The sequence below is a fragment of the Pelodiscus sinensis genome, chromosome 10, assembly GCF_049634645.1.
Source record: "Pelodiscus sinensis isolate JC-2024 chromosome 10, ASM4963464v1, whole genome shotgun sequence".
In the NCBI taxonomy this organism is placed as follows: domain Eukaryota; kingdom Metazoa; phylum Chordata; order Testudines; family Trionychidae; genus Pelodiscus; species Pelodiscus sinensis.
This window is the reverse complement of record NC_134720.1, coordinates 10,282,635-10,302,372: the sequence shown is the minus strand read 5'-3', so window position 1 is coordinate 10,302,372 and position 19,738 is coordinate 10,282,635. Positions and strand designations below refer to the sequence as shown.

Sequence of the window (19,738 nt, the reverse complement as noted above, 5' to 3'; positions counted from 1 at the left end):
AATCCCTTCATTTTTGATAGGGAGTGTATTTATGCCTCTTATTGGTAAGGGTGTACATCCCCAAGATGCGTAACGTTGTACGAGAGTCCTTTATGCAGTGTAGGACCTCATCTGTATTCTTAGCAAAGAGTTGTTTCCTCTCAAAGGGGAGATCCTCCACCCTTGCAATTCCCTTGGGATGACTGCAGCCACAAGGCCCTGCCCATTACTATGGCTGTGGCTCTGGTTCTAGTTGCTGTGTCTTTGACATCCATAGCGGCCTGAAGAATAGTGTTAGCTATTGATAAGCCCTCCCTCATAATACATAAGAAAGGCTGTACTGGATCAGACCAAAGGTCCATCTAGCCCAGTAGCCTGTCTGCTGACAGTGGCCAGCGCCAGGTGCCCCACAGGGGGTGGACTGAAGACAACGATCAAGCAATTTGTCTCGTGCGATACATCTCCAACCTCTGAATAACAGAGGCCAGGAACACCATTTCTATCCCCTGGCTAATAGCCTTTTATGGACTTAACCTCCATGAAATTATCTAGCTTCTTTAGTTTTAAACCTGCTACCCATTAATTTCATTTGGTGTCCTGTAGTTCTTCTATTATGGGAAGTAATAAACAACTTTTCTTTATTCGTCCTCTCTACACCACTCATGTCCCAAGCAGCACTTTTCCCAAAAAGGCCCAATTACTTATAGCCTCATGCTGTGCCTATCAGAGGCAGCCTGCTATATCCCAGTTCCAAAGGCAACTAGTCCCAGTCTGTAGCTGCACTCTAACAGCCCCGAGACTGGATCAAACACCTCCACAGCAGCCTGGCTCCCCTTCTCCAAAATCCAAGGGTAGAGTCCCAGACTGCTAGGCCTCTCTTCTCATGCAAATGGAGAGAGCCTGATCTCCCTCACAAGCACAACAGAACACCCAATCGATGCAAACTGCTGCATGGCTCCTGGCTGAAGTCAGAAGCAGCTTGGTTAGAATCAAAGCTCCTGAGATACTGGTTTCATCATGGCAAGAACAGAACTGCAGCAGCAAATGCTAAACAAAGGTGAGCAGTCACTCTCCTGGGCTTCTTCTCACTATGCAGCCAAAAGCTTCATATGCTGCTATTCTTCTCCAGGCTCAGCACACTGGTTGAAAAGGCAGTTCACTCTTCTCTACCCCTCCCCCACTGCTATTCTTTTTTGCTCTACCAACAGCAATGCAGAGGTGTATCTGGCAGTTCTACTAGCAGGACAGAGCTTCTGCAGCACTTTCCTCCCCCACAAATTCATGGATATAGGCAGGCTCAGGGAGTGATGGGTGGTGAAGGAAGCTTGGAAGATTACTGCAGCTTTCATCATGATCTGCCCTCACTCTCACAGGTTGCGATGTTACAGAGGCTGGGAGGAACAAGTCCTTCCTGACTCCAGGAACCACAGAGCTGATCAGGCAGGGGGCTGCTGCCCCATGCACATTCAAGTTTGCCCAGCTTTAGATGTTTCAGTGCTTCACTGCAAGAGCAACTGAGCTGAGCTAAAGGACACACCTGGGATCTTTCCCTGCTGTCAAGAAACAAACTTGAGGTATCACTCCACAACCACTGCTTAAATTACACTCGTAACTTTCCCATTTTTCCCAGGTCTCCAAATCTGGGGAAATGGCAATACCCCAGAGAGGCCATCTAATCTTCCCTTTATCCTACTTGTGTGAGAACTTTAGTTGAGGAATACGAAACACAGTATGGTGATTTGGCAATGCTTGTAGAAGTTAGATGGCTGAGTCAAGGTGAAATGTTAGATCGGTTTCTGGATCTACTGCCTGTTGTATGAGTGTTTTTGGAGGCAAACAATCACCAGGATTTACTATCGTGCTTAGACAAAGACATTCCTGCTAAACGTGGCTTCTCACTGATATGACATGCACTTAAATGCAATCTTAAACTTCAAGGCAAAGAAAAAACCTGCCTTCTTTGATGTATGATGTTTCTGCATTTGAAACAAAACTTGCCCTTTCTGCAGATCATCTTTGTGATAAAGACTTAACTTGCAAGTGACACAGATGAGAAAGTGCATCTTTGATTTTTTTAATGGTGTACGTCTCAGAGCTAAAACCGAATTTTATTCTCATTTCTAGATGTCAAATCCCTGAAGACAGTTCTTGAATTTACTGAAAATCCATTTTCAGTTGAGGTAAAGGCAATCTCACCTTCAGCAGTGAGATTTGGTGTTGAGGGCCACATTTGAAGAAACAAAATACAGGACTATGTAGCACTTTAAAGACCAACAAGATGGTTTATTAGATGATGAGCTTTCGTGGGCCAGACCTACTTCCTCAGATCAAATAGAGGAAGAAAATAGTAACAACCATACATACCAAAGAATACAATTTTAAAAAAATGAACACATGAAAAGGACAAATCAAATTTCAGAACAGAAGGGAGATGGGGGGGGGGGGGGGGAAGAAGGTAAGTGTCTGTGAGCTAGTGGTATTAGAGGTGGTAATTGGGGAAGCTATCTTTGTAATGGGTAAGATAGCTAGAGTCTTTGTTGAGCCCCCCCGTGTAGAGTGTCGAATTTTAGCATGAATGACAGTTCAGAGGATTCCCTTTTAAGTGCAGATTTAAAAGGCTTCTGAAGCAGGATGCAGGTAATTAAGTCGTGGAGACAGTGTCCTTTCTGGTTGAAATGGCAAGAAATTGTTCCATGCTGCTACAATGGAATACAAGCCTGATGTGAAATGGCTGGTAAAAAGTTGGAGCACACAATTTTCACATTACTGGAGTGTAAGTACAATCAAATTCCAGAACTGTATTGGCAGTTTGATTTGTTAAAATTGTGAAGCCAAAACAAAAGAGTAGTCAATATTATGGTCTTTTGCTGATGTGTTTTATTAGCTACATTCCTGGACTCTCCTTGCTCATTAAAGTGCTGCCATATGGGTGGAAATCGGGTAAATATTGCATTTTATTAATATCAGCAGAATGGACTTAAATGGGACCTGTACGTTGTCTAGTCTTGCCTTAATCTTTGTATTCATGCCCATCAGCTTTTTACACTATTTGCATGTATATGCAACCACACTTTGGTTGTGGCCCTTGGAATGTGTTGAGTGTATCACTGTGGTCCCCAGGTCTTCCAAAGTTGAATAGCTCTGATGTACAGAGTATCAAAGTTGGTTAAGGCTCCAAAACTGACACCAAGATATGGGATTGAAAATATCTTGCTGCTGACTGTTCTAAATTTACAGATAAACTTAAAATATGGCTTTAATTGGTATGTTATTTTTTTCTGTATATAAGAATGAGAAACACTGTTTGTCAGTTCAATTCTAAGTTATCACCTGCAAAAAACACAGGCGTTTTCACGTGCCTAAGTAGTCTCTGGAATGAAGTCATGGTTAAAGCTGCTCCATCCATCCCCACCAAAATCGGATATCATATCCCTGCACATCCAGCCTGCCAAGTCACCATATTCAGCCTGCCGCAATCCCTTGGCCCAGTGGTAGTCTTAGGTAAGCTCTGTCTGCCATACCCCCACACATCAGGGCAGGAGCCATGCCACATACCTGGCAGGAAAGCTTTGGTATGTAAATAATTTTACAAGCTAGTGAAGATTCAGGTTTCATTCAGAGGATGATCAGGCTTGTACAGAAGTGAACATGGACAATATACATGTCTAGACTAGATGAGCTTTCAAGTATTTATTCATAGAGCCATTGGGCAAGAGAGAGATCCTGAGCTATCCAGTGCCCACATCCATCTATGGATGATTATAGGAACTTAGATGCCTAACATCCTTGTGATCCACAAATCCTAAGATATTTATTGTATAGATGCCTGTTATCTTAGGCTGTGATCCATTAGGAAGAGAACCTCCTAAGCTAGCAGAAGGGAGACACTAAAATAAAAAAAAAAAAAAAAAGTAGGTTAAGTCATTCCCATCTCATGTTGAAAGGTGTGTAAGCCTAGGCCAGGGCTACTCAACTTTGGAAGCTCCAGGGGCCACAATGATACTCACAGCACATGCCAAGGGCTGCAACTTAAGTGTGGTTGTATGTATATGTATATATATGCAAATAGCGTCTTTTGCACTGATGTGCATGAATACAAAGCACTTCCCACAATGTTCCCAGCACCTCCTCCCTCAGGCTAGGAATGCCAACACCCTGTACCTGTTTATTCCAGCTAAACCATCTGCTTGCATCTTTCAGCGCTCACTCTACCTGGGACATGCCTCACTGTTGTGGAGCATGTTCCCAGTGGAGGCCATGTTCAAAGGATCCCACCCGCAGGCCACGTGCTGAGCCCCGCGTAAACCTAAAGAGGCCATGGGCTGCATGTTGAGTAATCCTGATTTAGGTAGAACTGTCCCATTCATAGGACAGTTTGTGATGGCTGTCTGGACTACGTACATGAGGGGGATGCTGTGGGGCCTAGGATGGTTGGGGGACTATTGAGATGTGTTATGGCTCCGTCCCCACTCCAGCACAATAAATGCAGAAGTGGGGGCCAGCAAATACCCCAAAACCTTATCTACCAGGCTTTGGTATAAAACTTCCCCCCAAAATCTAACAATCTAGATTTTGGGAATAAAATCCTTTGCTGCCACCACTCAAGTGATAAAGAAATCAGGGGAGAAATCACTTAGGAAATCTCACCCTTAAAGTAAAAGCCAGACACAATTAACCAATACCAGGTTAATAAAAACAGAAAAGAGAAAGCTGTCATCATTACCACAATCTTCCTGTTGCAAGCATAATGACTATATTGAAAGGTAACAACTTATACACTCATGGGCTGTGTCTACATTGGCACCCCTTTCCGGAAAAGGGATGCTAATGAAACACTTCAGAATTGCAAATTCCATGGGGGATTTAAATATCCCCCGCTGCATTTGCATGAACATGGCTGCCACTTTTTTCCGGCTCAGGGTTTTGCCAGAGAAAAGCGCCAGTCTAGACAGGATCTTGCGGAAAATAAGGCCTTTCCCCTATCACCCAAAGGAAGGAGTGGCAGGGGGACCACACAGGCCCTCCCTACTCCACCATGTCCCAGCCCAGGGCTCTGATAGTGGCAGCCTTGCAGCCTCTAGGTCAGCAGGGATCCAGGCTGTTACACACCGACAAGATTAAGGGTCAGCATAGGTCCAGGCTGCAATACACTGCCCACCTGATCTCCATGTCCTCAGCCACACCAAAGTCAACTATCCCTGGGCTGCTTTCCAGCCCCCAATAGCCTACCTGATTCTGGCAATGCTCCAGTGGGTCCTCAGGCAATAGAGAGGCTGGTAGGGTATCCACAGACTCTGGTTGAGGCAGGGCTCCAGTTGGGCTAGCCCAATCATTGGTGCCCAGCAAGGGACCCAGCAGGGTCAGTGTGGATTCAGGTAGTAGCCAGTGTCTCAGCAGGCCAGGCCAGGCCAAGGCTCAGGGGTTGGCAGGAAGTCCAAGCAGCCCAACCCAGCTTTCTGGCCAGGAGCAGTACAGCCAAAGCCTTCACTACAGGAACTGAGGCCAAGCCTCAACTTAGCTGCCTGATTCTGGCTGAACCCATGGCTCTTATAGTCCCAGACCTGCCCTCCAGCTTCCTGTGGGCAGGGCCAGGTGTGGCTGGACCTGCCCACCAAGGGATCATAGAGGGTGCTTCCCCTTCCAGGTCATTGGGTGGCTACGTTGCTGTTCCAGGCTCATTACAGGGTAGCAGTATGGGTCAGGCCTGCTCGTAGATGTGGCCACAAATTTTGTATCCGTGCAAGGCTGTATTTAAAAGCTGTACTAGTTAAACCATGTAGTTTTTCCACATTCACTGGATTTTAATAAGGCTGTTTTACATTACATTCTCATAGCCAGGGGCGGCCTATGCCTATAGGCAAACTTGGCAGCTGCCTAGGGCGCCAAGTTAAATGGTGCGCCAAATTCCCTGCCACTTCCCCTTCTCCTTCCCCTAACACCTAGCTTCGGCCCCAGAGGAGGAGTGCGGCGGCTCCCTTCGCCGCAGGAGGAGTCAGCCCCGGAGGAGGAGTGTGGGGAGTTGGCCCCAGAGGAAGCAGTGCATGGGGGCCGCAGGGGAGGAGGCGCATGGGGGGTTTCCCTGTGCCACGGGAGGAGAGGAGTCTGCCCCGGGGGAGGCACGCACTGTCTTCCCCTGCACCGCTGGAGGTAGGGTTGGCCCCGGGAGAGGCACGTATGGGAGTTCTCTGGCCGTGGGAAGAGCGGGTCAGCCCCAAGGGAGGAGGCGCACAGGGGTTTTCCCACGCCACGTGAGGAGAGATCGACCCCGGGAGAGACGTGTGCTGGCTTTCCTCGGGGTGGGGGAATCCTGTGAGGAGGTGGGTGCAGGGGACTCTCTCCCCCCACTGGCACCCTGTTCCCTCTCCCCTGTCCCCTATCCCCAGCCACAGATCTTCATCCCTAGCCAGAGAACCAAAAACCTCAGCCTATATCTGCCCTTGGGGTGGGGGTGGGGGTGGGGGGGGTGGAGGTGCTGATTGCATGGTTCGCCTAGGGCCCCAGTTGCTGGCAGCTACTCTAGGGCCGCCCCTGCTCATAGCAAACTACAGATATGTGATCTAAATGAAATTATTATAAGATGAATGCAAAAACTGGTTAAAACAGTATTACAAGTAGTTAAGAAAAACTAGGGGAAATGCAGTAGGATCCTTTTGGCTCTCTTTTGTGTGTACATGGAATTCGGTATTTTCTTTAATTACTTGGGTAGTGGAGCAAAATGCAGGACTATGTAGCACTTTAAAGACTAACAAGATGGTTTATTAGATGATGAGCTTTTGTGGGCCAGACCCACTTCCTCAGATCAAATAGTGGAAGAAAATAGTCACAACCATATATACCAAAGGATACAATTAAAAAAAAAGAACACATATGAAAAGGACAAATCACATTTCAGAACAGGAGGGGATGCGGGGGGGGGGGGGGGGGGGGGGGGGGGGGGGGAAGGAAGGTAAGTGTCTGTGAATTGATGATATTAGAGGTGGGGAGAATGGGACGTCTGTGAGCTAATGCTATTAGAGGTGATAATTGGGGAAGCTATCTTGGTAATGGGTAAGATAGTTTGCGTATTTGTTCATTCCTTCCCGGAGAGTGTCAAATTTTAACATGAATGACAGTTCAGAGGATTCTCTTTCAAGTGCAGATGTAAAAGGTCTTTGTAGCAGAATGCAGGTGATTAAGTCACTTAATAGGCAAGTCACTGGCCATGCGGAGCCCCGCCCCTTCTGACACGGATTGACTCCGTGCGTCTGCCCGCGGCTCCTGCTGACGTCAGCCACAGTTTCAGGTGGGAAGACAGGTCGCGGGATGCGGTCGCTGCCCTAGTCAGCCGTTGGGTGAGTATTTTGGCCGGCTGCGGCAGACTGGTCCGGAATGGGGAGGGCTGTTTGCAAGCCAAACGGCTGAGGCCGCTTCTGGAAACATGGTGTCACACGTGAGGCTTATGTAAAATGAGCGATTTCTGCAGGAGCCAATGGGACTGCGAGTGCTCCCTGTCGCGTGCACAGTCGGTGCTTCGCTGGCCAATGGGCGGCGCGGGGAGGTGGCTTTGCTGAGTATAGTCACGTTTCTGAGTGTCTGAAGTCGGTGCTGAACTGGGTCAGTGGCGTTGTGAGGAGTCTGGGCGCTTGGTGAGTGAGTGGGAGCGGCGGCTCCTTCCTCCCTGTTATGTAACTGAGGGGGCCTGTGCCCGGGGGTCAGGCGGGCTGCGCCGGCGGGGAGGCGGTGTGGCGGGCGGGCGGGCGAGCGAGGGAGACGTGGCGTGGCGTGGGATCTGCTGCCGCACGGACCCGGAGCCCCCTGCCCTGTTTGAAGGCGGGTGCGCGAGGAGGGCTGGTTGAGTGAGTGAGTGGGGGTACGGGGTGGGGTGGCCCAGGGCGGTTATGGAAGCGGGGGCGCCCGGGGGCTGGGTCAGAGCGGTTATGGGAGCAGGAGCTTGGTGACTGAGAGGAGTGGGAGACAGCTGGGTGGTGGCTGCTGCTTGAGGGTAGGAGTAGGGTGTTTGCAGTGGGTGGGCTATAGCAGTGTTAGGGAGGTAGAGATGTGTGTGTTGTCTATACTGGGAGGCTACATCTACTTGGCAAGATTTTGCCCCAATACTTCTAACGCAAGAGTTTTTGCGTTAAAGTATTTGTGCAAGAGAGCGTCTACACTGGCATATGCTTTTGCACAAAAGATGTGCTTTTGCGCATAAGCATCTGTGCCAGTGTAGACGCTCTCTTGCGCAAGAAAGCTCTGATGGCCATTTTAGCCACTGGGCTTTCTTACCCAAGAAATTCATGTTGCCTGTCTACACTGGCCTCTTGCGCAAGAACAGTTGCGCAAGAGGGCTTATTCCTGAGTGGCAGCGTCATAGTTCTTGCGCAAGAAGTGCTGATTTCACACATTAGAACGTCAGTGTTCTTGTACAAGAACTTGCGGCCCGTGTAGACAGGCCCCTACCTGCAATTCATAGCTATTTTGCGCAAAATCTTGCCAATGTAGATGTAGCCGGAGTGTATGTTTTGCGTGTCTGTTTCCCTGTGATTTATGGCTCTCATCTAGTTCCTCTTCCATAGGGAGTGGAAAGTAGTGGCCCTGGGACTGCAGTGAAGCTCAGACCGTTCCCGTGCAGTGAAAGCCAAGCTAGACTGTTGTTTTAATCCTTCCAGTCTGTTGTTAAGAGATAGGATGATAGGCAAGAAGTTAATCACATTTAGGACTTCACTTGCACTTAAACTGATGGTAGATATGACCTTATAATCTAGCTATTGCTGTCTTTCGTTAATCTCTGCTGTATTCTGTTAAGCGTACTGTATTCTGCTTTTCCAATGGGAGCATTGTACAATATTGTAGCAGAGTTGTATGTTGCTGACCATGGAATACTTTTAAACAAGCATAACACTTACATAAGTGATAGATATATTTTCAGAAGGCAAACTCTAAGGTCAGACTGTAACATTGCAAAATCTTCTTTATGTGCATGCAAATACAATTGTACTGGCTAGCTAAATCTAAACTATGTAATTTAAATAACTCCTAGATGAGGCAGGCAAGATGTTTAGTCTTTGCTGCTTTTATGCATGTTAGCACACTCTGGCTGTGTCTAGACTGGCCAGTTTTTCTGGAAAATCAGTCTACACTGGCTGCTTGAATTTCCGCAAAAGCACTGACTTCCTACTGTAAGAAATCAGGGCTTTTTGTGGCTATACTACACTGTTCCTGTTCGGGCAAAAGTCCTTTTTGCGCAAAACTTTTGCTCAAAAGGGCCAGTGTAGACAGCTGAGATTTGTTTTCCGCGAAAATGGCGATGGGAGCTTTTTTGCGGAAAAGCGTGTCTAGATTGGCCATGGACGCTTTTCCGCAAAACGTGCTTTTGCGGAAAAGCATCTGTGCCAATCTAGACGCTCTTTCCCAAAAATGCTTTTAACGGAAAACTTTTCCGTTAAAAGCATTTCTGGAAAATCATGCCAGTCTGGACGTAGCCTCTGTGTAAAAGCTATAGGATGCTATTACTTACCTTTATGTATGTTAACAGGTAGTCAGTTAATGGTTATCTGGTACTCCTGGGAGCAGCCTGATGGCCCCACGCACAGGGCTGCTGGCTCCCAGCTGCACAGGGGCCTGCAGGGGCAGCCGGGAGCTGTGGCTGCACTGGAGCTGCCCCTTCCTTTGGTGAGGGCCACTCTAGTTCAGCCCCAGTAAGCGGAGGGGAGGGGCACTCTAGCCCCCCATGGAGGGGCCTCCCTCCCACACCGCCTTTTATCCATTAAACATAGTGACAGCACTGCATTTAACCAGTTAAATGAGATTTTATATTCCAACTTACTTTACATGCATGTACATTTTGTAAAACCATTAATGTAACTGTGGACAAAACTGGTACGTATTTCTTTTAATAATTCATTTTTAATAATACACTGAATAAATTACCACTTGAGGGAATTTTGTTACGTGGTCTTGCCTATAACATGATATCTAAAAGATGGTTTTATGGTGCCTTCTTTGGTGGACCAGGGATGTAAAAAATTGTTTAACAAGGTAACATAGTTAAATATGCTGCGGACTCTACAGTACAGGTTGAACCTCCCTTGTCAGACACCCTTGGGCATGGGGCTGGACTTGATGACCTCCTGAGGTCTCTTCCAGCTCTGTGATTCTAGGAGTGGTCCCTAACAAGGGAATTTACTGGACCAGGGGAGGTTAGAAGTCCCGCGGCTCTCTTCTTGACAACTGCCCTGAGACCTGACCACCTCTGGCTCACCTGCCTGGGTCTGCTGCTCCCAGACCTGCGCAGGGTGGTAACTGCTCCCAGGGTTTTTAGCCCTTCGTGCACAGTGGTGACAGCAGCTCCTCCCAGGGTTCCCCAAAAACCTGGAAGCAGCTGGGCAGGAGCCGCTCCCAGGGCTCTCCACTTCCAGGTCACTGCCCCTGCAGGTTGTCTCTGACCAAACGGACTCTGCTACCAACCACTCTCATCCTCTGTGGCTGGAGCTTTCTGGTCTAGCAACATCCGTGGTCCTGCTGGACCAGAGAGTCCTGGATGAGAGAGGTTCAGTCTGTACAAAGTTTAGCTTTATACTGCAGAGCCCACAGTAAAGCCTCCACCCTGGGAGCAGAGCTGGCAGCGTGCTATGCAGCCAGCTCTCCAGGAGTGGGCCGCCAGCCTCTGCTGACCCACTCCTGGGGAGCCATAGCATGTAACCTGCAGCCAGTGGGGCTGGGTCGGGCCTGCCATGGACAGGGGATACTCTGGCCAGGTAGCTGGAGCAGCCCTTACCTGTGATGTGCCCTATGGGGCTGAAGTCCAGAGTGAGTGGAGAACTGCTCCAGCCCTTGCCCCTAGCTGAATCTCAACCACATAATTCAAATAACTCCTAGATGGGACTGGCAAGATGCTTAGTCCCATTAAGGGTAAGGCTTACCAGTCTACAGGTTAACCTTTTATGTCCCTGTTGTGGAAGCTAAAGCAGATTATTTGTGACTTTCATAATTGTTTCTAGTTTAGAGACTAGCGCAGCAGGATTTTAAAGGAATATATTTTTAATTAATTTAAGACAGGTGCAAAGTGACTTTTCTGGAATAGAAATGTAAAGTTCTAAGCTACACGATCTTACATATTCAGATGGTTTTTTATTTTACATTAGAAATATTCATAAACTTTGTATCATACTACAGGCAGTCCCCGGGTTACGTACAAGACAGGTACTATAGGTTTGTTCTTAAGTTGAATTTGTATGCAAGTCGGAACTGGCTCCAGATTCAGCCCCTGCTGAAACTGATCAGCAGCTGACTACAGGAAGCCCTAGGCAGAGTTGCTCTGCCCCTTGCTTCCTGGAATCAGCCGCTGATCAGTTTCAACAGTGGCTGAATCTGGACTCCTGGGACAGAACAGCTGGGGCACTGCTGGGTAGGTCCCCGCAGGACCAACCCGGCAGCACCCCAGCTGCTCTACCCCAGGCGTCCCGCAACAAAAGCCTGGTCTGCTGGGGGGGGGGGGGGCGCACTAGCTGCGCCCCCTCCCCCCCCCAGCAGACCAGGGAGACCCGAGAAAAGCCGTGGAGGCGCAGAGGTCCCACCGCCTGTACGGCTTTGCTCCTGTCTCCCTGCTGTGCTGGGGGGAGTCCCCCCCCAGCACAGCAGGGAGACCCAAGCAAAGCCGCACAGGCGGCGGGACCCCGCTGCCCGTGCGGCTTTGCTCCTTTGCAGCGGGTCCCGCCCCCTGTGCAGCTTTGCTCGGGTCTCCCTGCTGTGCTGGGGGGGACTCCCCCCCAGCACAGCAGGGAGACAGGAGCAAAGCCGCAGAGGTGGGGGACCCCGCCGCCTGTGCGGCTTTGCTCCGGGGCAAAGGAGCAAAGCCGCACGGGCAGTGGGGTCCTGCTGCCTGTGCGGCTTTGCTTGGGTCTCCCTGCTGTGCTGGGGAGTCCCCCCCAGCATACCAGGGAGACCCGGAGCAGCTTTTCTTGCCCCGGAGGACGCGGTGGCGGGACCGCTGCACTCTGGGCGGTCCCGCAGCCCGCGAGCTCCGGGGCAAGAAAAGCCCCATTTGTAAGTGCGGATCCGACATAAGTTGGATCCGCGTAAGTCGGGGACTGCCTGTAATATTATTGTTTAGTAGGTAACATAGGGAAATAGAACATATATTTTTTTCTAATTTTAATAAAATGGAAGGTTTATTTAAAGTAAACATAAATTAAAATACAGGCAGTCCCCGGGTTACGTACAAGATAGGGACTGTAGGTTTGTTCTTAAGTTGAATTTGTATGTAAGTCGGAACTGGTACATATTGTAGGGGAAACTCTAGCCAAACATTTCTCAAGAGCTCAGTTTTATTCTCCCACACCTCACTTCCCTCAGTCCTTTATTCTCAAGCTGAGGTGTCTGGTGAGAAAAGCCGCTCTGCGTCTCCCTGGTCTGCTGGGGGGAAGCAGCTAGTGTGGGGTTGCCTCACCCCGTTTGTAAGTAGGGATCCAATGTAAGTCGGATCCATGTAACCCGGGGGCTGCCTGTACCACATTTCTGATTCTTTCTCCTGCTATTGTTTCAAGATTACCATAATTGAAAGTGGAGAGAAAAAGTGTTTCTGTTGCTCATTTGACTGCTTTAGTGTTTCCCTGTTGTCAGAATGGACCTTTCATATAGAAATAAAGTATACTCCTAGGGGCATTCAGCATCACAAAGTTCTGCACACTTTGTTTTAAAATTATGCAAATGTTATTTCTCAAAATAACCCTTTATTTTGAGAAACACCAATTATTTTGATATTTAATTCTCTCCTTCAGTGGGATTCCTTCACAGGAATTTGTGTCTGGAGCAGGGAGCATAGTCTGTAGGTGTTCCTGACTATATCTTCTATGTGCAAACTGAGCTCTGCAGGGTCTGCAGCTGCTAGTGATGGCCAGAAGTACTGTAGCCAGTTTCTGTTGGGAAAGAAATTCTGCGCACATGTTAACTTCTGCACAATTCTGCATTGGTCAGAAGTACAGAATTCCCCCAGAAATGAAAGGAAAGAAAATAAAAAGAAAAATTAGAACAATTATTCTAAAATCAGCTTTGGCATGGGATGGTGGGGTTAGGGACAACTGGTGCCTGCTGAAAGAGGGGGGCACAATTTAAAGGTTCCCTCCCCAATAGCCTGAGTCATGCATGTCCTCCCCAGACCTTCTTACCCTCAGCAGCCCCTACCTGCAATTCATAGCTATTTGCTGCTGCCTCTCCTTCGTGGCACCATGTGACTGAGCGGAGCCAGTGGGCAGATGGTCCTTATGTGACAGCTTTCTCCTCCCCCCACTCCCTTGCAGTATTTTGCTTCTGGTTTCTTTGCAGTGGGGAGGGCAGGCTCATAGCTTCATCTGCCAGGGCTTCAGCAGGAGTGGGGCTGAAACCCTGTGCCTCAACAGGCATGCTTCACAGGGCAGAACATCTGAAGATTGTTATATGTGGCTCTCAGGCTCAGCAAGCTTGGTCACCCATGGAGTATGGCTAACAACCTGACTTTCTTATGCTGTTTTATCAGGCCCTTAATCCCAGGTGCAATTGTAGAGCAGGTGAACCTCACAGGAACATTATGTACTAGTTTAAAATAGAACTGCTGGTAGTGTATAATTTTTTTTGCCACCATTATTTTGCAATATGTCAAGTGAGCCACTAACACACAGTACTTGAAGCAGTTTGTGTGGATTACCATTGTTTAAAAAACATTCCTATGCTTATAACTATGCAAGCAGCATATATTAAAGAAAATTCTGGAAGTACTAAAGAGCTAAGTATTTATTAACCTTTTTAAACAAATGTACTATCCATTATTTATTAATAGTTGATGTCTCTTCTGAAACTTGTGAAATAGTCTTTAAAAAAAATCAGACCACTATTTTCTCCATAGGTCTAGAAATATTTTTATCTGCAAGAAAACAAAGACTGAAATGAACTAGAAACCACAGTTTACTTTCAGTAAAAGTAAACTGTGCCACCCAAATGCTGCAGTATATTTAAATATATATAAAATCTCGAGATTATAATGTTGCAGGACTGAACACCACTGCAGGTTACAGCAACATTTGGAATTGTTGAGTATTTATGAATATTTAGATGGAAACATTTCTGTCTTAAAATCTTGGAAGGAAAATTTGTGATCAATACTGAATTAAGCATTTCTGTTGTGAAATTGAATATATTCTATGACATCAGACTTACTTGAGATGTGTCTCAGAGTTTTTTGTTGGATCAAATATAGTGGAACTGGTGTTGTAGACTGGATTCCTTGCTATAGAAAAATGTCTTTTACTATTGCTATTTTTTAGTGGTATCTTTATATCTGAAAGGCTTCTAGTTGAAATAAAAATAAATATATTTAGTGAACTACTCAATGTAGGAGAATTTATTTCCAGACTGAAAAACTGTCCTTGTCCCCTTTGTATTGCTGCAATATTGTACTGTGTTAATGCATCTCCATAATGCCACTTATTTGCAAATCCTGACAGGGCTTTTTTGGGCTGTACTAATTAAAAACTTAAGTATTTGAATTTTTAGGATCAACTAATTTTCGACCAAGTCTGTCTGGGAACCTCATCTTTTTATATTGATTTATATCATCCAGAGGAAAACTTAAGCAAAAACATTAATCCCTGATTGCCTAGGCTTAAAAGAAATTATATATATTTTCCCCCATATTCCTTAAATAATATTTTAGCAGTTTAAGAAGGGTTTTTGTGCTTTTTTTTTTTTTTTTGAAGCTCCTTTTGTCAATTGATCTGAATTGACAGTGGTTTTACAATGCTCATAAATGGCCTATTTTAAAAGGGAACAGCATGTTCTTTTTAATGCATTGTGTAATACTGGGCACAAGCCTCTTTTTCCGGAAATGCTTGGTTACCTAGCAATTACGATAAGAGTAACAAAACACCTGTTTATGTATTACTAAGTTTTGTGCGCCCAAGTTTCGATTCTGAGTTATGTAAGTCCTTTCAGAATGTTTGTAGGTTACCAAGATTTCTGTAGTGGTTACTAAGGGTTCTGTGGTGTTGAGTGTCATTTCTATATCTGCCCTGGTTCTTTTCCCGTTCTATTTTTCTGTTTCTCATCACCTTTTCTTTGACATTCTTGGGTAGTGAGCAAGTTTATAGCAGCATAGTTGTATCCATACAGCTGTGCCACTGTGAACTTGCTTGTGTAGCTGCTCTATGCCAATTGGAGAGAACTCTCCCATCGACATAATTAAACCACCTCCAATGAGTGGCAATAGTTGTGTTGTCAGGAGAGCATCTCCTGTTCACACTGGTGTTTCTGTTGATATAACTTATATTGCTTATGGGGATGCTATTTTTTATTTCACATACTTGAGTAACAAAAGTTACGACGACAGAAGTGCCAGTGTAGGCATAAGTCAAGACCCAAAAATTAAGGCTTTTTCTTTCATATCCTCTTCTGTTTCTGTTCTTTTTTTTTAGCTTTTTTTCCCCTCCTTCTGGAGTCCTGCAGCATGTTAAGCATTTTTAATTACCCATTTTCTTCTGGCTACAGTAAAGCTCTTTACACATAATCTGCCGAAAAAAGTAAATTTAGTAGATTTGTGTAATCTTACACATTTTCCTTACTAGCCAGCTGCATGTAGAGTGCTTGTAAAAGGATTCACAAGAAAGGCAACTACTGGCTCAATGATGGTGAACTGTTGAAATCTCTTTTCAAATTCTTCCAGAAGTGTTTGAATGTGGATAATGTGACACCCACAAGATCAGTTTTGCTTTGAATGATTTTACAGAACCTATCATTTGAGCCACATGTTTGTCTTTTCCTTGGAACTCAAGATTTAAAATGTTCTATTTGTCAGTGATGTCAGCAAGAAAAGCCAAGTCCATTAACCAGCTGGAGTCTTCTAGTTGTTCGAAGTTCTGATTTGTGGATTTCAGAAATTCTTTGATATCTTCAAGTAAGCTTAAAAAACGTGCAAGAACTTTACCTTTGCTCAGCCATCGTACTTCTGCGTGCAAGATAAGATCAGATTGTTTATCATTAACATCTTCCAACAGGGCCTTAAAAAGTTGGTGTTGCAAAGGTTTCGCTCGAATAGAGTTAATTATTTTAATAATGACATTCATGAAATGTTGAAAAGAAAGAACTTTGACGCACAAAGCTTCTTGGTGGATAATGCAATGATAAGACATAGATTTCGGAAAGGATTAATTCTTCTTGCAGAGTGCAATGAATCCATTGGTGCCTCCCATCATTGCTGGTGCCCCATTAGTGATGATCGCAGACTGCTTGTGTAGTGGCATACTAATTGATATTGCATATGATTTGAATAAATTATAGATGTCCTCACATTTTGTTCGCCCTTTCATAGGCAATACTTTTAGTAACTCTTCTTTTACGGTGAAGTCACTAAATACCATCCTCACCATAACTGCCACTGCGCTGTATCCGATATTATTTGTCGACTCATCAAACTGCAGTGAAAACCAGTCACATGTTTCCAAGTCATCCTTTAGCTGAGTTTGCATGTTGCTTGAAATTACATGAATCCTCCTCGTAACTTTGTTGTCTGATAACTGCAAGTCTTGTATTGCCGACAAAATCTCATTCCTGTTAGAAAATCCTTGAAACAGGCAATCGGCATCAGTCAAAAATGCTCTTTTCAACAGTTCACCATCTTGAAAGGGTTTTTTCTTCTTTGCAAGCAGATGAGCAATTTTAAAGAAAGCAAAATTGCTGGGAGAGAAGCTGAGCCTTGATTAGGGGTCCTATAAAGGTAGCCTTCTAGTCAGGCAGTGGCATAGATAGCTGCAGCGGCACAGGAGCAAGCAAACAGAGCTGTAAACGGGAGTTTGAGTGGGAGTTTGTAAAGGGAGTTTGGATATTGGGACGTGTTTGGGGTTTGTTTTTGCTGTGGAGGCGGTGTTGTGGTTTGTTTTTGTGTTCACCAGACTAATAGGATTTTGGTGAGAAAGTAGATAAAACATAGAGGCAGTCGTGGCCAGGGGCCAAGTAGTAGAGAACACAAGGAGGATGATTGGATGTGGTAGCTGTGGTATGTACATGATTCTGGAGGGGGTACCTGAAAGGAGTTTTGTTTTCATGAAGTGCCGCCTGATAGAGCTGATGGAAGAAAAGATCCAAGGACTGGAGATGCAGGTAGAAACTCTGGTCGAGTTTAGAAGGGGGTTTGAGCAGATGATGAAGCAAAGGCATGACGTGGCTGAAGGGGAAAGCTTAGAAAAGCAGATGGAAGCAGGATCAAGGGCCTCAGAGGGGGGACTGCTGGGCGAAGAAAATGGACAGTGGAAGCATGTGACTCAGAGAACCAGGCAGAGGAAAAGATGGGTCAGTGAAGGAAAAATAGAGCTCAAGAACAGGTATGTGGAGCTGGAAAATGAAGAAGGGGTACAGCAGGTAGATAATGAAGATGGAAGGGTAAGGGAGAAGAGTGGCTAGTCCCATAGATAAAGGGGAAGACTTAATGGAGACAACACCAATAATGAGCATTAGGAGGATACAGGATGAGTTAAAGAGGATTACAAGGGTAAATAGGAATGGCAAGGACTTGCAGCCAGAGGAAGCTAGAGATAGACCAGAGAATCACACTGTCACTAGGAAAAGGTAGGTCTATGTGACTGGGGACTCCTTATTGAGAAGAATAGATAGGCCTGTAACCAGAGCTGATCCAGAGAATAGAAGGGTGTGCTGTCTGCCAGGTGCTAAGATACGGGATGTGGAACTGAGGTTGAAGAGGATTATTAAGGGAGCATGAACGAATCCATTGATCATCCTTCATGTAGGAACAAATGATATAGCTAGATTCTCGCTGGAACGAATTAAGGGAGACTATGCTAGGCTGGGGAGGACGCTCAAGGAAATTGAGGCTCAGGTGATCTTTAGTGGGATTCTGCCTGTTCCTAGAGAAGGGCAACTAAGATGTGACAGGATTATGATGATCAATAGATGGCTTAGGCAGTGGTGCTATAAGGAGGGCTTTGGGATGTATGGTCACTGGGAGGCATTTATGGACAGAGGACTGTTCTCTCGGGATGGACTTCACCTAAGTAGGGAGGGAAATAGACTTCTAGGATGGAGGCTGGCTCAACTGATTAAGAGAGCTTTAAACTAGGAATTTGGGGGAGACAGTTGGGAGATGTCCAGGTAATCTCTACGCTGGATTTTAACACTGAGAGGGAGGAAAACGAAGAAAGAAAGGCTAGATCTGGGGGTAGGAGAATGAACATGAGGAAGGGTAGGGTGGATATTAGTCTAATAGATCATATTGGAGGTACAACGTCTGTGCCAAATGGGGTAAAGAATGTGAATGAGGCCAAACAGCAAAAATTAAGATGTTTGTACACCAATGCAAGGAGCCTAGGTAACAAAAAGGAGGAACTAGAGCTATTGGTCCAGAAAGTGAAACCAGATATAGGAATAACAGAAACATGGTGGAATACTAGGCATGACTGGAGTACAGGTATTGAAGGGTACGTGCTGTTTAGGAAAGACAGAAATAAGGGTAAAGGTGGTGGAGTCGCATTGTATATCAAAGATGAGGTAGATTGTAAAGAAATAGAGTGATGGAATGGAGAAGACAGAGTCTGTTTGGGCAAAAATCACATTGGGAAAGAAAACTATCAGATCCTCCCCTGGGATAGTGCTTGGGGGGATAGACCACCAGGATCCAATTTGGATATGGATAGAGACCTCTTTAATGTTTTTAATGAAGTAAATACTCATGGAAACTGCGTAATCATGGGAGATTTCAACTTTCCAGATATAGACTGGAGAACAAGTTCTAGTAATAATAATAGGGCTCAGATTTTCCTAAATGTGATGTGATAGCTGATGAATTCCTTCATCAAGTAGTTGCTGAACCAACAAGGAGGGATGCTATTTTAGATTTGGTTTAGGTGAGTAACGAGGACCTCCATAGATGAAATGGTTGTAGGGGACAACCTTGGCTCGAGTGATCATGAGCTAATTCAGTTCAAATTAAATGGAAGGATAAACAAATAAATCTGAGACTAGGGTTTTTGATTTCAAAAAGGGCTAACTTTAATCAATTAAGGAAATTAGTTAGGGAAGTTGATTGGACTAAAGAAATTATGGATCTTGAGGTGGAGGAGGCCTGGGATTATTTTAAGTTAAAGTTACAGAAGCTGTCAGAAGCCTGTATCCCAAGAAAAGGGAAAAAATTTATAGGCAGGTGTGTTAGACCAAGTTGGATGAGCAAGTACCTTAGAGAGGTGATTAAGAAAAAGCAGAAAGCATATAAGGCGTGGAAAATGGGAGGGATCAGTAAAGAAAGTTACCTTATTGAGGTTAGAGCATGTAGGGACAAAGTGAGAGAGGCTAAAAGTCCGGTAGAGTTGGACCTTGCAAAGGAAATTAAAACCAATAGTAAAAGTTTTTATAGCCATATAAATAGGAAAAATACAAACAAAAAAAGAAGAAGTAGGACGGCTAATTACGAAGGATGGAGTAGAAGTTAAGGATAATCTAGGAATGGCCCAATATCTAAACAAACACTTTGCTTCAGTCTTTAATGAGGCTAATGAAGAGTTTAGGGATAATGGTAGCATAACAAATGGGACTAAGGATATGGAAACAGATATTACCATATCCGAGGTAAAAGCCAAACTTGAACAGCTTAATGGGAGTAAATCAGGGGGCCCAGATAATCTTCATCCAAGAATATTAAAGGAACTGGCACATGAACTTGCAAGTCCATTAGCAAAATTTTTAATAAATCTCTAAACTCAGGGGTTGTACCATTTGACTGGCGAATTGCTAATATAGTTCCTATTTTTAA

The 19,738-nt window shown here is 45.5% G+C and overlaps 1 protein-coding gene across 10 annotated transcripts in view; it reads left to right on the top strand.

Moving 5' to 3' along the window:
- PER2 (period circadian regulator 2) overlaps positions 1 to 19,738 on the top strand; it is a 182,982-nt gene that overhangs the window by 41,403 nt on the left and 121,841 nt on the right. For 3 of the 10 annotated variants that reach the window (XM_075937507.1, XM_075937509.1, XM_075937504.1), the window contains exon 1: positions 7,443 to 7,604. The exons of 1 other annotated variant lie outside the window; for it this stretch is intronic. The gene's annotated coding sequence lies outside the window, so the exon portion shown is untranslated. Of the gene's footprint in view, positions 1 to 7,204; positions 7,311 to 7,442; positions 7,605 to 19,738 lie in introns of those variants that run through there. 6 more of the 10 variants (XM_075937510.1, XM_075937505.1, XM_075937501.1 and 3 more) reach the window with 6 other exon arrangements.